Here is a 12,957-nt window from a genome sequence, read left to right on the forward strand (position 1 = left end):
CCCTTCCACAAGACTTCAGATACCCTAAAGACCTCTGGTATCTGACACTCCCGAGTCTCTGCTTCTTCGACGGAACTTCTCTCCATTTCTACCCTCCTCTCTGGACTCACGGCGTTCCTCCCTCTCTCTGCCGAGGACAACACCTCCCTTCCCAGTAAGGAGGAGGAAGAGGAGAAGGAGGATGAGGGCTCCATTGTTCCCTCGACTACTGGACAAATTGCACCAGCTTATCCTCACTATATGCGGACTACCTCTGGCTCCCAATCCTGGCAGGGCCACCATGGATGCAGCCACATGTGCCATTCCCACCAAACTGACCATATTGGGACACTTGGGCCAGGTACAGGGCACAATTTGGGAACCTTCGCAGAGAGCAAAGCCAGAGACATACACCTCTCCCTTCTCCATTGGTCTCTCACCCTCAGGAAGTCAAACCGCCACTGATACCAACTGAGGAGGAAGAGGAGGAAGAGGAGGCTCCCCCAACTTTACATTTTTCCTCCTCCTTACCTGACGAGGCAATTATGCCTCTATCCTATATATCTGCCGACAACTTCAGGCACTTTCAAGATCTATTCCATAGGATTGCGGACTCCCTATAGATCCCTTTGGAGGACATCAAAGACCAACAGTATAAACTGCTGGATATCCTCCACACATCCTCTTCCTCAAAGATCGCACTACCGATCAATGAGGCTTGTCTCAAATCTGCAAAGGTTCTGTGGCAGACCCCGGCTTCCATCCTTCCAACTTGCAAACACGCCAACAGAAAATATGTTCTGGCAAAGAATACTGAATTTTTATTTTCGCACCCCATCGCAAATTTTTTGTTGGTCAATGCGGTGCAGGAGAGGAGCCATCAGTAACAATCTCGATCTAGTCATCCAGACAGAGATTGGAAATGCCTGGACCTATTTGGATGCAAGACATACTCTTCAGCCACACTCCAATTTAGGATTTCAAATTATGAAGCTCTCATGGCCAGGTATAATTATCTGAATAACTCCAAATGGGAGGAACTTTACTATGATCTACCAGAGACCAAAAAGGAGCAATTCCAGTCCTAGATATTGGAGGGACACCTCCTAGCCTGTAGAGCCCTACAAGCCTCATTAGACTCTGCAGACACTGCTGCTCGATCCATCGCACTGCTATGGTCATGAGGCATGCATCATGGCTCCACCTCTTGGGCTTTCCTAAGGAGGTACACAGTAGGGGACTTACCATTCAAAGGCTAGAACTGTTCTCTGAGCGTACAGATGACTCTTTGTACTCCCTTAAAGACACCCAAGCTACATTTTGTTCTCTCGGGATATGCACACAAGCACCAAAGAGACACTCGGGGAAGTACCAACTCCCACCGCAGTCCCAAACTCAACAATATACCTCTCAATGGCACTTCAACACCCAATGCCATTGACAAAGGCCTCAGTCTAAACGTAGACAGCCCACTTCTCAAGGGGCTACCTCTCATGTACTGGCACCAAAACAACAATTTTGAAGGTGTGATCAAGGCCCCAAGAAGCCTTCCCTTGTTCCAGTCATCCCCACCATCTCTGATGTTCCAATAGTTTGGCGACCGCTAGCTCAATTTTTCCCATCTTGGAGTCTCATCACCTCAGATAAGTGGGTTCTAGAGATAGTCAAGGAAGGATACTCCTTCCCATTCCTATTCCGCCCGCCCCGCCCCCTTCCCTCTTCAGGGACCCCTCTCATAAGTCCTTTCTATGGGAAGAAATAAATCACCTTCTGCAACTGGGAGCCATAGAACAGGTCCCTCCCCAACACACAAGAAAGGGTTTCTACTCCCACTCTTTTCTGATTCAGAAGAAGCCCGGTGGCTGGCGTCATATCCTAGACCTTCGCAATCTAAACAGATTCGTCAAGCTACAATGTTTCAAGATGGTTACCCTATCCACTATTATCCTAGCATGAAACAATGGGACTGGTTCTCTGCCCTCAACCTCCAAGACGCATACTTTCATATTTCTATACATCCTGCCCACAGATGATTCCTCTGGTTTGTCGTGAGCACTGACCACTGTCAGTACAAAGTGCTGCCCTTCGGACTATCCACAGCACCTCGGGTGTTCTCCAAGGTCCTTGCGATAATCGCAACCTACTAAGGAAAAGAGGAATGATCATTTTTCCATACTTGGATGACTGTCTCCTTGAGGCCCCATCTGAAATCTACACTCTCCGAGCCACCCACATAACAACGGACTTGTTCATGAAGCTAGGTCTCCTCGTGAACCTAGAAAATCCACCCTAATGCCAGTACAACAGCTGGAATTCAGTGATGTGCAGTTATATGTCATACAAGCCAGAGCCTTCCTACCGTCTCTCAGATTCTCAGCTATAATGGATCTGGTATCTGCTGCACGTATCTGCCCCCAGATCTCTGCACAAATATACCTCTGGCTTCTAGGCCACATGGCAGCGGCCACGTTTGAGGTCAGGCACGCAAGACTGCACATGCTATGTCTTCAAGCATGCCTCCGTACTGTATACCTCCCCCACAAGCACAGCATTCACAAACTTTTATCTGTGCTGAGGCAAGTCAAAGACTAACTGCTGTGGTGGACATAGCCCAGCAACGTCTGTGTTGGAGTTCCTTTCCTACAACCATCACCAACTATGATCCTAGCCACCAATGCCTCCCTAATCAGTTGGTGGGGGGCGCATCTACACAAACACTCAGTGCAGGGTAGATGGTCGTCCACTGACTCCACCTTACACATCAATGTCCTAGAGCTACGAGTGGTCTGCAGTGCCTGCCAATATTTCCTACCTCTTCTCAAACATCATAACATAAGAGTGATGATGGACAATCTCACCTGCATGTATTACATCAACAGGCAGGGTGGAGCGAGGTCCCACTCTTTATGCTCGGAGACAATCAAACTGTGGAACTGGTATATCCAGAACAACATCTCCATTTCAGCCACATACCTCCTGGGACACCAGAACACCACCACGGATGCATTGAGCAGGACATTCTCACACGATCATGAGTGGGAGCTGGATATGCGAGCACTTCAACCCATATTCAACTGATGGGGCCTTCCCACCATAGATCTCTTTGTCACTCAACACAACACCTGTTGCCCTCAATTCTAATCCAGAACGGGACTGGGGCATGGATTGCTGGTAGATGTATTCCTCATAACCTGGGACACACCACTCCTTAATGCCTTCCCTCCCTTTCCCTTCCTATTCTGAGTACTTCGCAAAATAGAGGAGGACCGAGCTCATGTCATACTAATAGCTCCAACATGGCCACTACAGGTCTGGTATACTTACCTTCTATGCATGATGGTATGCCGACCAATCTTTCTCCACCTAACACCGTGGCTCCTCTCACAGGACACATTTTCCATCCCAATCCATAGATGCTCCACTCAAAGCCTGGTTCCTCTGTGGTTCCAGGGTCCAGAAATAATCTGCTCAGACACTGTCAAACAGATACATTTGAATAGTAGGCGTGAAAACAATCAGACACACTTACATTGACAAATGGACTAGATTTCACTGCTGGTGTGCCTCACGTTAGGTTGACGCAGCACACGCGCTGTTGCCACTTATTCTTGACTACATTCTACACCTTAAACAGTCAGGATTGGCCAATAGCTCTATTAGGGTACAACTGACAGCAATCACTACCTTTCACTCCCCTTTTGACGGCCACTCCTTCGCACACCCACTCACAAAGTGCTTCTTGAGGGGTATTAAATATCGCTATCCCCATATCCAAGACCCGACCCCAGCCTGGGACCCCAGGCTAGTCCTACATTCTCTGACTAAGCCCTCGTTTGAACCAATGGCAACTTGTTCTTACATATACCTATAAATGAAAACGGCCTTTTTTGTCTCCATCACCTCTGCTAGACAGGTGGACAAAATCGTGACCCTCATGGCATATCCACCATACACAGTGTTTTATAAAGATAAAGTTACACTACGCCCACACCCAAGATTCTTACCTGAGGTCCCAACATCTTTTCATCTCAGTCAACTGTTACACCTCCCTTGCTTCTTCCCAAAGCCTCAGAGTAATAAACAGGAGACAACTCTTCACACCCTAGACCAGGGATCAGCAACCTTTGGCACGCGGCCCGTCAGGGAAATCCGCTGGCGGGCTGGGAAGGTTTGTTTACCTGCAGTGTCCGCAGGTTCAGCCGATCGCAGCTCCCACTGGCCGTGGTTTGCCGTTCCAGGCCAATGGGGGCGGCGGGAAGCGGCGGCCAGCACATCCCTCGGCCTGTGTCACTTCCCGCAGTCCCCATTGGCCTGGAACGGCGAACCGTGGCCAGTGGAAGCTGCGATCGGCTGAACCTGCAGATACTGCAGGTAAACAAACCGTCCCGGCCCGTCAGCGGATTTCCCTGATGGGCCACGTACCAAAGGTTCCCGATCCCTGCCCTAGACATAAGGCGCACATTAGCCTTCTACTTGGACAGGACTAAACCCTTCCAGAAATCTCCACAATTATTCCTCTCCACCACCAAAAGGTCCAGAGGTACTGCCATGTCTAAACGCTTCTCTAAGCGGATCTCACAGTGTATAGGTTTATCTTATGAAGTCGACGATAGACAACCTCCTACCTCAATCAGAACACAATCCACATATTCGTTATCTACCTCGATTGTCTTCCTTAATAATGTCCCCATTGATGATATTGGTAAGGCTGTCACATGGGCACCGACAGACACTTTCACCCGGCACTATGCTATTACGCATGACGCCTCAACAGACACTCTCCTAGGGAAGGCTGTCCGCTCCTTAGCAATATGTGTCGCTCCGAAGCCCCAGCCTTCCAACTAGGGGCACTGCTTTATAGTCACCTGCAGTAGAGCACCCACAGGGACATCACTCAAAGAAGAAGAGAATTACTCACCCTGTGCAGTAACTGAGGTTCTTCGAGATGTGTCCCCCTATGGGTGCTCCATTACCCGACCTCCTTCCCTCTGCTTCGGAGCCAAAAACATAAGCTCTGTGCCAGAGAAGGAACTTGGGGCAGTTGGACCACACAGCACTATATATATATCCCTCTCACACCGCGAAAGGCGGGAGGTGCGCATATGCGGGTCCGACGGGCACTGCTGGTGATGATCTCTGATCCCAGGCACAAGGGGTGCTGCCGCACCTACAATGGAGCACCCATGGGGACACACATCTCCAAGAACTTCAGTTACTGCACAGGGTGAGTAACCCTCTCTTTTCTTTCCCTGTAATAAATGTGAACCAAATTATTCATGTGTGTTCCATAAGAGAGCATTTGTCACTGTCACTTTTCACTGGCGCTAGTCTTGAGTTGGATATGAATATGTCTTTGCATGCAGAAATGCAGTGTCTTTGGTTTGAATAGGAATTCATATGTGATATTTTTATTTACTGTGAAAAAGCGAAAGGCCAAGGATCTGATCCAGCAAGGTGCTAACAGCCTTTATAGCTTATGGAAGAGAAGGTTCAGCGGTGACTTCATTACAGCCTGTAAGTATTAAACAGGGAAAAGAGATCTAGTACTAGAAGCCCCTTTAACCTAGTAATCAAGGGCACAGGATCCAAAGGCTAGAAATGAAAGTCAGCAAAGTTTGAGCTGGAAAATGAGATGCCTTGAGGATATTTTCTAAGGCACAAAAGGAAGTTAGATGACCAACTCTCATTGAAAATCCATGGGAACTAGGCACTTAACTGCTCTTTGAGCCTTTGGAAATCTTCCCCCCAATTTTTAACAGTGAAAATAGAACAATTCCCAAGGGATATGGTAAATTCTGCTTCACTTGGACTCTAAATCATGACTGGATTTCTGTCTAAAAGACATGCTCTACTTTGACCACCAGTTATTGGGCTGGATACAGACATCACTGTGAAATTCCATAGCCTGTGTAATGCAGGAGATCTGACTGGATGGTCATAATGGTCCTTGCTGATGGCCTATTCATATCTGGGAATCTCCCATTGACATGAATGGGAGCTGAGGGCACCTCAGAGGATCAAGCCCTAAATTCTGCCCTTGGACAACTTTAATGAGAGCCATTCACACGTAATCCATGGTAGAAATTAATATTAAGGACACTATCCTGCTCCCATTGAAATCCATAGTAAAGGTCCCATTGACTTCAATGGAATAGAATTGGGCCCTAAGCAGAGAAGAATTATATATATTGTTAAAAGAGGATATGAGTATGTTGAGGTGAGGAATTGTATCTACATGACTGCATAAACATCTGCTTACTTTCTTCTACATCCTGTCCCGTCCTTGCAACTCCTTTGGAAAATACAATAATACACTTGAGGATAGAATTTGGCCAGTGTCACTACAATTATCATTTCTTATTTCAAGAGAACATTTAAACCATTATTTAAGCATTAGTGTTTCACAGCATATTTTCAAACTCTTTACCTACAACAGGAGCATGTGTAAAGTGAAAAGAGCTGGCAAAGACTCTAGAGTCCGGACTGGCTATGCAGATCCCTGCCCCCAGGAGACCAACCCCACCTTCATTGACTGTGTTTTCCTTTTTGGTTTCTCCCACTCATCCCTGAATCTCAGGTTGGGGTGAGAAGGGACCAGGGTATAGAACAGTGGGAACAACATGTGTAACAAGGAAAATGGGGCATTGAGACACATGAGAAGAGGGAAGGGAGGAAGGAGGCAATTAATAAAAATAAAATCACAGAGCTAACAAGACATATGCCTAGGATGGTCTCAGTTTTGCTTGCATCTCTGCCCGCTTCCCATATCTGTTGTATGTCCCATCAATTTAGACTGTAAGCTCTTCAGGGCAGGGACTGAGTCTTCTCTATGTGCTGTGAGATTCCTAGCACAAGTCTGAGCAATGGATTAATAAAATTAAAAAATGGAAATGAATAATCTCCCTGTGTCTCAGATTTTCCATTTGTAACATGGGGATAATTATACTCCCCTGCGTCACAAGGATATTGTAAGGTTTAGTCCATCGGTGTTAGAACATCATTTTGAGATATTTGGATGGAAGATGCAGTAGAAGTACAGAATATTTTACTGGCCCCCATCCCGAGGTCCTTAACTCAGGCACTGACTTATTTAAGGAACTCAGGATTAAGCCCAGTATTATTTTGTTGCCTATGTAGGTGGCTGGCTGCCTTCGTAGGTGCCATACTCTGTATTGCTAGGAGTGAACTGCAATGTGATCTGCGCTGAATGGCTGGAACTGTGACATCTCTTCAGAAATTGCGGAAAGATTTCTGCAGTGTGGCCCTTTGGGGGAATGGCTTAATAGCACAACAGCAAGTGGGAAGTGCAGATAAAAAGAGGAAGTTCTACAGTGTGGGTGAAATTCACTTAAAGTGCAAAGAGGCCTTGGCAAGGCTTTCTACAACCCACACGTCTTTAATGGGGATTTGTCTGAGCCTTCAGCACTGGCCAGCACTTTGAAAGTGGCTCTCTTCTGAATATTGTATGTGAGGTAGCCTGTTATTGGTGGTAAGTGGTTAATCACTGACCTCCTCCTGAATTGGATCTTCAGCAGTGAGATTAATTAACAGTGGCTTGGCATGATTCTCCTTAGCAGTTATGTAAGGTGAAGACAAAGAGTACATTTTGTTGCCCGTAGGAGCTGTGAGTGAATAGCCTGTTGGATATCATAGAATATCAGGGTTGGAAGGGACCTCAGGAGGTCATCTAGTCCAACCCCCTGCTCAAAGCAGGACCAATTCCCAACTAAATCATCCCAGCCAGGGCTTTGTCAAGCCGGGCCTTAAAAACCTCCAAGGAAGGAGACTCCACCACCTCCTTAGGTAACGCATTCCAGTGCTTCACCACCCTCCTAGTGAAATAGTGTTTCCTAATATCCAACCTGGACCTCCCCCACTGCAACTTGAGACCATTGCTCCTTGTTCTGTCATCTGCCACCACTGAGAACAGCCGAGCTCCATCCTCTTTGGAACCCCCCTTCAGGTAGTTGAAGGCTGCTATCAAATCCCCCCTCATTCTTCTTTTCTGGAGACTAAACAATCCCAGTTCTCTCAGCCTCTCCTCATAAGTCATGTGCTCCAGACCCCTAATCATTTTTGTTGCCCTCCGCTGGACTCTTCCCAATTTTTCCACATCCTTCTTGTAGTGTGGGGCCCAAAACTGGACACAGTACTCCAGATGAGGCCTCATCAATGTTGAATAAAGGGGAACGATCACGTTCCTCGATCTGCTGGCAATGCCTCTACTTATACAGCCCAAAATGCCGTTAGCCTTCTTGGCAACAAGAGCACACTGTTGACTCATATCCAGCTTCTCGTCCACTGTGACCCCTAGGTCCTTTTCTGCAGAACTGCTACCTAGCCATTCGGTCCCTAGTCTGTAGCAGTGCATGGGATTCTTCCGTCCTAAGTGCAGGACTCTGCACTTGTCCTTGTTGAACTTCATCAGGTTTTTTTTTGGCCCAATCCTCTAATTTGTCTAGGTCCCTCTGTATCCGATCCCTACCCTCTAGTGTATCTACCACGCCTCCTAGTTTAGTGTCATCTGCAAACTTGCTGAGAGTGCAGTCCACACCATCCTCCAGATCATTAATAAAGATATTAAACAAAACTGGCCCCAGGACCGAACCTTGGGGTCCTCCGCTTGAAACCGGCTGCCAACTAGACATGGAGCCATTGATCACTACCCGTTGAGCCCGACGATCTAGCCAGCTTTCTATCCACCTTACAGTCCACTCATCCCGCCCATACTTCTTTAACTTTTAATGATACAAGCAAACGGGCTTGTATCATTTGTAACAACCATTAAAAGTTATTCTTGGTTTAAGATTCCTGGCTGAAACAGTAATCAGAAACTGGGTTATACAAAAACATATTTGCTGTGGAAGAAACTAGTCTGTGTTCTAGTGTTCTCATACTGCAAACTCTAGAAAACAAAGAGTTTGACTTGGTGAGTTCTGCCCTTTAAACACCACTAGTGGCACAATGCTGATTTACATCAGCTGAGGAGCTAGCCCAACTATCTTATATAACCTTTGCTTGTTTGCAGCAGTTGTTTTTCCTCCAAGCAACCTGTCATAGAGTGGTGAGCTTTATATAGGTAACTCAGTGAAAGGCAATATGCCTTAAATCACTTCCTTAAAGACAGTGAGACAATTCTGCTCTCAGCTACATCAGTGCAGTGCCGTGAGGTATGAATGGAGTAACACTGATGTGACTGGGAGGAGAATTTTGCTTTTCTGAGAGCTTGATCTGAGGCTACAGATCATTACCTAAATTCCAGATAAATGAAATAAAACAGTTAAATGAAGCAATTATAAAATTCAGAGATATTCTGTATAAAGGAAAGGTTGATCAAGATTCAGTAACTCCATTGCCAGAGTTGGTCACAATTTCAGCTAACAGGGAGAGTTTTGATGCCTGTGGGTTAAAACTAGTGCAAATTATGCATAAATTTGCATAAACAAACTGAGCTTATGGTTTACTCTGTCACTCATTACTTCAGAGTGTTTAGAGAAGTTTTGAGAACTTTGAGATATCTGCCCCTGAATTAGAGAACGAGCTCATTTTGACACTATTCATGTTTACTGATTAAATCGGTACAGAACTGTGAGTGCAGCACCAGACACATTCTTTACTTTTAAATGAAACACAAATGTAATGATTTTATAGGAAAAAGTGTAAACTTAGGGACCAAATGTTGGAAATGCTTAGTCAGGTAATTTTGCCATTGAATTGGGTGGGAGTTTGTAGTAATCCCTTACCACAATTTATGGTGCCTCTCCACTGGTCTGACCTATCCTGAGGTCTGGTACGTATGGGTGAGTGAAGGGGTTTGCACTTGCTCTGCTGGAACAAGGTACAAAGCTACTCAGAGGGGAAAGTGTTTATGCAAATGAGCTTCTTATCCCCCACAATCAGATCTCCATGGATCCTGGTCCTTCTCACTTCCCCAGTGGCAGTTAAAAGGGTTATAACTCTAGTCCTTCATCTCTGCACATCTACTGTGGGGTAAAGATATGTTCAAGAATGGGCTCCCCAGCATGAGAACATAATAATCATAGTGGAGGTGCTGAGGAATCTCTTTAATGTTATGTCCACCTCTTCTTGATCACTTTGGAGGTCTGGCCCAGTGGGCACTGGACTCTGCTCCCAGATAACAGCTCTGGTTCAATGGCTCCTTTCAATCCCTCTGTCTGGCTGTCTTTCCTCTGGGAAAGAATTTGCCCTCTGTGTTGAATCAGGAAGACACTGTGTGCATTTTAGTGCATATGGGCAGGACAGAGTTTGTGCCTATATCCCTAGGCAAGGGAACCAGTTGGGGAGTTGCATAAGCCTTACAGAGCCATCTGTGAGAACAAATTTTTGTCCCTTGGAATATGTACAGACCTCAGGGTTTCAGAACCTGGCCAGGTGGCACAGTTCCAGTACTCTGCTTTCCATGGATGCACCAGGGTTGGGGATTAGGACCATACATAACAAGGAACTAGGGTCCTGCTGGTCTTCAACAATGTCACTAGCAGTACTGAAGTTGCAATTTTTGTTGGAGCTGCCCATCACATCAGTAGGGGAAAGAAATGTCCTTGTTACATGTTGGACTTCAAGATGAAGCACTTTCCTGGATATTCCTTATTAAGCATCATTGTTTGCTCTATAATTTGAGGGAAAACAATCTTGCATTTATGTCTTCTCTCTCCCATATTGTTATCTGCAAAGGAAGAGGGAGAGATCTGCATGTGGGGCTCTAGGAAACTGTTCGTGGGAATGGATCAGTTTCAACAAATGTCTTGTTTTGAAAAAAAAATTGGAAAAAAAAAGTTTTGAAATTATTGAAATCGGACATTGTGACATTTTCAAAATGAAAAATTCTGGATTTCTTTTGTTCAGAACTACTTTTCATTTAGAAATGTAAGTTAATTATAGTAAACAATGTTGTATAAAAAGCCAAAATCAAACAAAATGTTTCAACTGGCCTGTGCCAAAACATTTTTCAGTTTGTTGATTCACAACAATTTTTCAGATATTTGACTTTTTGTCCCAATTCAGAATGAGATGATATCTTGAAATCTTGACATTTTTCTTTGGATGGGAAAACCATTTGCCAGCCACCTTAGTGTCATGTTCATATCTTGAGTGGTAAAAACTCCCACCCATAGTATCAGAAAGAATATACACTTAGAAGCTTGGGACAGGAGCACTATGAAGAATAAAAACAAAAAAGCTAGGATTTTTTGGTCAGTTCTTCACTGCAATAAACCTGTTGCTTATGAAGTAAACTGTTTTAAATGTGCCAAGTTTACTTAGGGCATGTATCGACCCAGGGCCAGCGCTTCCATTTAGGCGACCTAGGCGGTCGCCTAGGGCACCAGGATTTGGGGGGAGGCGGCATTTTGCCGCCCTCGGTGGCAATTCGGCGGCGGGGGGTCCTTCCGCGCTCCGGGTCTTCGGTGACAATTCTGCGGCGGGTCCTTCACTCGCTCCGGGACCCGCCGCCAAAGTGCCCTGAAGACCGAGAGCGCGGAAGGACCCCCCCACCGCAGAATTGCCACCGACGACCGGGAGCGCGGAAGGACCCCCGCCTAGGGCGCCAAAAACCCTGGTGCCGCTCCTGTATCGACCAGCTGTCCCCAGCCCATTAGCTGGGAACAGTCTTTGCTCAGCTTTCTATAAACTGCTCTAATTTGTTTCTAGTATTTTTGTTTTCTTTAAAAGAGACAGGTAATAAGGGATTTGTGCAGTTTAATTATGTTCCAACTTTCAAAACTAACAAACAGTTATGCTAATGAACTAATAACTAATTACTAATGAACATCATTAGTTAATGATTAAGCAGTTACATACACCTGTTTATTTTAAATGATTGAACTTGGTAGCTTTCAAATAACATGGAATAGGTACAGTGACCGAGTGATTATTAGTGTCACACGTGCCTATACATGGTGCAGATATGTTCACTTGTATAAGTACATTAAATGCCTTCACACCTTGTGGATGCACATATAAAAATGATGATGATATTTTTGGTTTCAGAACTGAATGTTCTGTAGCCATATAAATATATATGTGTTTTAGACTAAGGTTCGATGGCAAGTGACAATTCCCCCTTTTCAATGAGGGCAAAACCTTCCATTAAAGTCAATGGCAAACTTCCTGTTGACTTCAATGGGAACTGGATTTGTCTCAAAAGTGCATGAGAGGAAAGTTCAGTTTTTCTGCTCTCTCTCTCCCCTCCCTCACAATTGCCTTTTCCTCTTACCTGTTTTATGTGCCATGTTAGGTGGGTTTTGTTACCTGGTGCATGCCTCCTTGGGGCTGACACTGAAGGTTTACCGTCTCATTTTATTTACTCCGATTTAATAATAATTAAAATGAAGAAAAATCCTTTGGAAAGTGAAGATGAAAAATGTTTACCTCTTGCTATTATTTTATGAACTTGTACTAGTACTGTCTGTCCGTTTGGTTTCTGATTGCCACATAGTGCAGTATGTAGCTCTTATCAGCCATGGACCAACAGGAATTTTGAACTTTGAATTAACATTCTCTATGATATTGTATCTAAATGATATTGCAAACTATGATGTGTGGACACATGCCCATTAGAAACTGTACTGAGACCTCTCCCTCATTATTCCATGTTCCCTACCCTAACCTGTGGTAGCAGTAGAACAGTTCAATAGCTAATAATGTGTGTGCCCGTGTTTCATGCAATAAGCAGAAAGACAGAATGAAGAGTGATTGCAGAGATATCAGAGCAGGCAGCTGGACTGATGTCCTGGTTTGGAGTATGGCTTGACAGCTACAATGTAAGGTAAATACCTGGGTCATCATGCCCAATAGGTAGCTGACTGAAATCAGAATCTCATATTTTGTTTATATTTAGGTGCTATTTGATACATACAAAGTAAAATTCTCGGCCTGATGGCCAGCATGAGTCTAGTTACATGGTACAGCTCAGCCAGTGCTGTAAGCACCAAGCCGGACACTTCACTAAGAATGGCA

Source organism: Emys orbicularis, chromosome 1, assembly GCF_028017835.1.
Source record: "Emys orbicularis isolate rEmyOrb1 chromosome 1, rEmyOrb1.hap1, whole genome shotgun sequence".
Classification (NCBI taxonomy): domain Eukaryota; kingdom Metazoa; phylum Chordata; order Testudines; family Emydidae; genus Emys; species Emys orbicularis.